The sequence below is a fragment of the Arachis stenosperma genome, chromosome 8, assembly GCF_014773155.1.
Source record: "Arachis stenosperma cultivar V10309 chromosome 8, arast.V10309.gnm1.PFL2, whole genome shotgun sequence".
NCBI lineage: Eukaryota > Viridiplantae > Streptophyta > Magnoliopsida > Fabales > Fabaceae > Arachis > Arachis stenosperma.
In genome coordinates this window covers 35322056-35329640 of record NC_080384.1, presented here as the reverse complement: position 1 = coordinate 35329640, position 7585 = coordinate 35322056, and the positions used below count along the sequence as shown (strand labels likewise).

Sequence of the window (7585 nt, the reverse complement as noted above, 5' to 3'; positions counted from 1 at the left end):
GCATAAAAGCCCTTGAATGAAAAAGGCTCGAGAAAACAACGCAAGCCAACAAAGAGGTTTCTTCAAAAAAGATCAAAAAAAAAAAATATATCAAAAACAGAAAAGCATGCACGCACGAGGTAACTTAGAACCCTTATCCAAAAAAGGGCATTTATTTTCTACGCCCTTGTTCAAAAAAGGGGGCAATCGCCATAAATATTTTTGTTTACGGCCTTAAAAGGCCAAAAAGAAATTGTTCACAACCACCAATAGAGAAATAAAGTTTAAAAAAGAGGGGACCCACAGGCCGGGCCCCCATATAGCCATAAAAAATAAAGAGTCATTTCTTCAAAGGAGTAGAGGAATCACCACCAGATTCAGGAGGGGCGCCACCAGGACCAGCCGGAGGAACGGAGGAAGAAGTCGGAGCATCTTTAGAATGAGGAGGAGACTCAATAATCCTCTGCCCCCGAGTCTTCAAATCTGACTCGGAAACAACCTCGGGAGCAGGAGGATACACGATGGCACCATCAATGACGACTTTGTCAGGATGTAAAGGAGAAAGGTCCAAGTCGGGAGCTATAACTCTGACTTGTTCCAGGAAAATTCTCCAAGACTCCTCGGCGCCATCGGCAATTGAGTCCTCCAACTCGGCGTATGCGTTCCGAGAATTCAGCAAGTCCTTCCTCACGGCCACAATATCTTGAAATAAGTTGTGGTAGCTATCTTGCGCCGTTTTCCTCAGATTCGCCTCCAAAGTACATTGGGCCCGCAGCTTACCCCCCTCCTCTTTCAGGTGATCCCTCTCTTTCCTCAACTTATCTCTCTCCTCCTTCAACTCCTTCTCATGTTTTTCATAAATAAGAAGCCTCCCCTCCAACTCCTCAACCCTCGAGGATGCCCCCAAAGAGCTGAGGGGAGCCTTCTCGAAAATGTCCAAAAGTTTGCCACAAACACCCGCTACCCTGAAACTCTCCTCAGCCATGGTGGTGAGGTGGTTTCGAACAGAAACATCATCCATACTGATAAAAGGATAGATGTCCTTTCGGACGAATGCCATAGCATCCGCCTTAACTCCACCATCAAAAGAAGAAGAGCCAGACTCCGAAGTCTTACGCTTCTTCTTCTCTGGCTCAGAGAGAGTTTGGGCAGAAGGGGGTGGTCGGGACAAACTTGAGGAAGAAATGACAATGGGTTGAGAGGGAGTACCCACATTCTTAGGAGGAGGAGGAGGAGGAGGAGGAGGAGGAGAGATGACTGCCCTGGACCTAGCCCGGGACTTCGCTTTAGCCTCCTGGACCCTTTGATAAGCCTCTTGAGCATTCTTTTTTGCCATATCTACAAAAGAAAACAAATAACAAAAATTACAAGTCGGTAGAATGCAAGTCGGTAGAAACAACTCGGAAATAAAGAATGCATGCACTACCTAGCTGAGATTGAACAAAAGTCGGTGTACCCTGGAGAATTTTCCTGGTATCCAAGTATGGGGTCCTCCCCCACGCTTCTCGGAAAAACCCCACAATAGCCGCCTCCACCTCGTCCAGGTCATCTGGACCATACTTTTCACAAGAAGAAGGCGGCGACCAATAAAGGGGGAAGCGGGGAGAGGAATGCTCATCCAGGAAAAAGGGGTGGTGACCCTCTACAGCTTGAAGTTTGAAAAAGAAGTTTTTGAAGTCGTGAAAAGATTCGTCAAAAAGGGTGAAAATCCTCCGACCTTGTATGGCTCGGAAGGATACCCATTGCTGTTTGTTGTTTAGCCCACTAAAGGGCTTAGTCATATGGAAGAGAAAGAAGAAAATCCTTAGAGATGTCGGAAAGTCCAGAGCATGGCTTATAAACTGATAGATCTTCAAAAAACCCCAAGAATTGGGGTGAAGTTGAGTAGGGGCAACTCTACAGTAATGCAAAACAGATATCTCAAAATCTGAGAAAGGAAGGAAAACACCCAAACGGGTGATCATACACTCATACATAAAGAAAAAATGAGGGGCCGCCTCATTTTCTCTCCCAAAACAGACCCGGTCTTCAGGACCCGGGATTATTAGTTCATATTTTGGCTCGTCCTCCTCCGAAGTACAGAGCCTGTGATGAGTACGAAGATGAGTGATGAACTCAGCATCGACCAACGGTTCCTCCCCAAGGACCGTAACGTCAACCCACTGAGAAAGAACATCTACGGAAGCCATTTTTATATAAAGAAAAGTGGCAGAAACCTACAAAAGGAAAAAAGAAAAAGAAAAATAAAAAAACACGGCCCCTAAAGAGGAGAGATACGAGGCTAGAATCTACAGACCAACCTATCCACTCACAAAACAAAACATGCAAACATAAGGCATGACATGGAAGAAATAAAACTAACCTTTATCCAAGAAATGAAGGTTGGAGAGAGCAGAAATCTTCGAACACAAGAATGCAGCACGAAACAAGGGAAGAAGAAGTTTGAAAGTTTGCTGAAACGGAAAAACGAAAGAGAGGGAAAGCATTTATAAACACATTAAGGGGCATAATGGTAAAAACGAGGCAGTCATTAATGCGATTGCACCGTTACCAAAGCCCTCAATCCCTAAACGCTTCCCCAACGGACACGACGCTTGAATTGACGTAACTGTCAGAAACAAAAGGTCGCGAAAATCACGTCGGTTTCAAAACCCGTGAAGGTCGGCTACGAACCCGAGTTAAATACTTGAACCCAAGCCTTAAAAGGATCTTGGGCTCAAGTAGGGGCACTGTTCATATCCTGGCCCAATGTTAAGGGCCCAGGTCCAACCGAAAGGCCTGATCCAATAGATTAAGCCTAGCGAAGCACCGACCTCCACTTAAGAAGTCGGTGTCAACCACGACTCAGTATGAAGAAGTCGGTTATGAGATTAGCTGGCAGATAAACACTCATTCAAATGAGTAACCGCCCCTGAAATCTCTCTAACCACTTCATAAAGCCATATCTTAACCTCCCTAAGATAATGGGACGGTTACTATCCTAAAGATACGGTACTACTCCAACGGTGGTTATTGGCTCACCACTATAAGTACACTGACACGCCTCAGGTATTTTCAAGCCCAATACTCTCTAGACCTGCTCACACTCTTGCTAACTTAGGCATCGGAGTGTCTTTGCAGGTACCACCCCCCATTCGCCCACGCGCGCAAGTCGGACGGAGCATCCCGAGTTGTAGATCCACCCAGAGTTCTCCTCCCTCATACGCTTGGGCCGTAAAACGTCATCCAACTTATTAATCTCCGGTTACCCACCGTAACAACTATATTGTAATTCAACTCAATTTAGTTTCCTCCCATTATATTAATCTAATTCTTCTTTGTCTTCTCTTTAATTTGGTGGCCAAAATTACTCTATTTGTTACTAAATCATTTTTGTATTATTAAACTAAACTAAATATTTGAGACAAATTAGTTTCAACAACTACATTTATCTACTAGCATATGATTCAAAATGTAGAATTTGATGAAAGACATAATTTGGAAAACATAATCTCAAAACTGAAACTATTAAAATCCAAACAAATCTTGAATAAACTCACAACACAAAAAATTTTCAAAGGTAAATAAAATGGAAACGACACTATTTTTTGAAATGCTTAAAATCTGAGCTGGGTGAAGAGACAATGATTTTTGCCAGTCTTAAACCTCTTCTCGAGTCTCTTCTTGGTTCCCTTGAGCGCCACAACCTTCTTGTCTTTTGACTGAAGCGATGCAATGTAATGGCTTCTTTCAAATCCATGTCAAGCGTGTAGTGCATGGGCATCATGTTCTAGTAATTAACCATCTTAACGAACGCTTTCACGTGCAACTTCTTTGCCGTCTTCTTGGCAAAGTCTTTTTTCACAACCTTAGAAGGGGTACTTCTTGATCCCAGCAATGAGGCAGTGGCCGTAGGGGCGGTCGCAGGTTCCATCGTCGAAGGCGCGTATGATGACGGCTTCACGACCCACGTATCGACAGCACAATAACCACTTTGTTTCAAGAACTTCACCATTTTTGTTTTTTGCTTTTGCGTGCTATGCTTTCTTTGTTCTTGTTTATGCACAGAGGAATGTGGCAAAATTCTAAACATAAACTAGTTGAAAATATGTAGAAAGAAAAATTGAACTTAAGTGGGATGGCTAGACTCAATGTAACCATAAATCTGAGACATCAAATAATTGTAGTTGAAGAGAATGATAAGAAGAAGAGGAAGAAAAAAAGACGAAGAAGGAGACAACGTTTTAAAAAAAAAATTGGGAATGAATTAGGTTATATAACAAGAGAAGGACCAAATTGAGTCCAACGCAATCTAGCTATGTCAACTAGTCATTGTACATTCCTAGCGTGGCAAACAAGAGCTACGGGTGTACATGGTTCGGTTCGGTTCGAAAATTTTATCCGGTTTTGAACACTTTAGAAGTTAATTTAGTGTAATTTTATTAGATTTAGAGCCGGATAAACGTCTCAAAAATAGATTTGGTCATTATTTTGGATTAGGTCCGGGCCATAGTTCGGATTACTCGAACTCGGTCCGGTAGCCCGGTCATTATACACAATTAATATTTTGTGTTATTAGTGATAAATTATGGCTATTCTTATGTAGAATTTAAATATTGTAAACCTTAATATTTTGTGTAATTAGTCATTATAAGATTATAAGTTAATGTTTTATGTTTAAAATGCATAAGACTTTAGACTAATGCATAATATTGTGTTATTTGTATTGATTTAAATATTTGGTGTTATTAGACAATATTATTATTGATTATGGTTATGCTTTAATTTTAGAAAATGATTGGTTCTTATTATATTTTTTTAAGTGAATTTTACTATGTGAATTGTGAAATAACGGTTGGAGATTATGTAATTTTTACATGCTAAAGACCTGATTTTTATCCCGTCCGAAGATACGTAGGTTTTATTGGGTCTAGAATCGAGTTAGAGTCTAAAAATTAGACTCAGTCTATATTTTAAGTTGGATCTAAATTAAGCCAAATCCAGTGTGACCTGACCCATGTACACTCCTAACAAGAATGATGTGAATTAATTATTATACACTCCAGTATAACAAACAAGAGTCACATCAGTGCTCCGAGAGCTGAATCGGCACTGAAAAGGAAATTAGGAATCATTATGGTGCTCAGAACTTCATCTGAGAGATTATTATAGTAAAATTACAATCTCAATAATCAAATTTAGTAATTGTGTGAATTTTAGAAACTACTATGAAAATTTACTTGAATGAGACCACATGGATTATTTGCTATCGTTGGGCTGACTTGAAAATGGCCCAATTTGAGGATTACCCGTTGCTTAGTAGGAACGTGGGCTGAATCTATAGTTATAGCACAGGTATTAACAGAGCTGAAAGATAAGGTGCAATTGGACCTACCACTATGTGTTTATCTGGGACAGATATTTCTCGGCTGTTCATTATTTACACAAACACAGGTGATGTCTAGTATGATCGAAAATGACAGCTTATGCTTATCCACCACCACCAGAATGAAGTATTTGGCGACCACATTATATCAACAACTATTCAAGTACTCAGAATCTGTATTGCTGTGTTATCTATAATCGCCAACGAGGTAACACAACAAAACAATGTGTGTGGGACATGTATATACAGACCCATCATATTCATATATGGGCCAATCAAACAGACCTTATACCTATAACTTATGACAATTGACTTGGAGAACATTCATATATATAAACAAATAAGGTAATAATAATTATTCCAAATTAACTATTTATTGGTTAATATGATATTGAGCCCACAATCCCACATGTATGTTATGACTACATTTGCCAGGCTGCCACCCACTGGTTTTACCCCTATTGTCTGTCCAACTTGTACATATATATAATGTATTTTCCTCAACGGCACAATCATACAATGAAGATATATACTTTGATCCTCAACACAAACTTTAAAAAAGTAGACCTGCATGTGTATGTAAAAATATAAAGGAAATTTTTTTTATGCAATATGCTACCCACTATACATATATATATAATGTATTTTCCCCAACTGCCTAATTGTTTATTGTGCAAAATCTTCAATATACAAAGACAGAATGACAATAAGAAAACTTTAGTTAATGTAAATTGTGTAAGCCAAGAGGTTTGACTTCATCTCTCTTGACAATGTAAATTATAGAGGCTAATAAGGTAGTTTAATTTGAGTTCATCTATTGTCGAAGCATAAGATAATCCAATCCGACTTTTTACTCACAGGGCACTTTACTGTACAAATTAAAGTGGTATAAAGAGAGAATATAATTTCTTTTATAGTTAATTTTTATTATTTTATTATTATTCAAAATGTGGGTTCTACTTTTACTAATCTCTCTTTCATTCTATTAAAGAAAAAATCTGTAAACTTACATCTTTACCATATAATTCACCTTCACTTATTCGTGTTTTAATGTAAGGAAAATTATATAAATAATTGATTTTTACTGTTATATTTAATAATTATATTAAAATTGAAAGAGACATCTATTTTAAATTATACATTTAGATTTAATAATATACTTATCTTACTTCTATATAGTCTATATATTTATATTTTTGTTTAAAGTAGAATGACATTTTCATAGATAATAATATATAAAATATTTTATACATTATGTATAAATTTCGAATTGATCACCTTAATAATATCAAATAACGCTCAACATATATAAAATAAATCACACAATGTTAATTTTTTTATTTTACATGTAGTTAATGTTAAATTTATATCTAGATAGAGAAAAGTTCATGTTGTCGCACATCATCTTCAAAGTTATTCTGATTGGATGTTTAGGTTTTTGTTCCAAATATAATGATTAAATCTCTCTGTCTTAATATATATCAATTATGCAGTTGTATATTAAAATTAATTATTAAAATAGAATATATATTTATAAAATACATATTAACAATAATTAAATTATATAAATTTATATATAAATATATAATAATTAATTTTAATGGTTATTTTTAATATGAAAATAGTTTTTTATTATATATATATATATATATATTATTTTTTACGGTATCTTTTAATTTGGTAAATTAAAAACTAATTCGTTGCGAATTGAAATTCTATTTAAAACTGATGAATTGATATATGTACAAAACATAGGAATTCTTAATACTTAGCTTGTATATTTAAATGAACTAATGAATTAACTAAAATCAACCTAACTTAATTTAATTATATATTTATAATGCAATAACACATGATTGTCAAAATTTATTATTTTAATTATTATTTGATCAATAATAATTTGTAGTTATATACCAATGAGTTAAAGTTCAAATGACATAATTTTCTCATACTCAATTAAAAAGTTGCAGGTTCGAGTTTTCTATCTTTAGTAAAAAAAATTGTAGTTATATTTATCAAAATAAAAATTTAATATTTATAATAATTAAATAATGACTAAAATTATTAAAAATTGATGACCCTAGAATTTCTTATATATATATATATATATATATATATATATATATATATATATATATTGTAACAAGTCTAAAAAGAATTATTTTTGCAAGGCTTGAGCCAGCTCATGCCAACAAATAAGTCTCATCAACCTTGACAAACTTCATTCTATTCCAAGAATAA

The 7585-nt window shown here is 35.9% G+C and overlaps 1 pseudogene; it reads right to left on the bottom strand.

Moving 5' to 3' along the window:
* Positions 1 to 3575: 3575 nt before the first annotated feature.
* Positions 3576 to 3973, bottom strand: LOC130946930 (60S ribosomal protein L27-3-like; annotated as a pseudogene).
* Positions 3974 to 7585: the final 3612 nt, after the last annotated feature.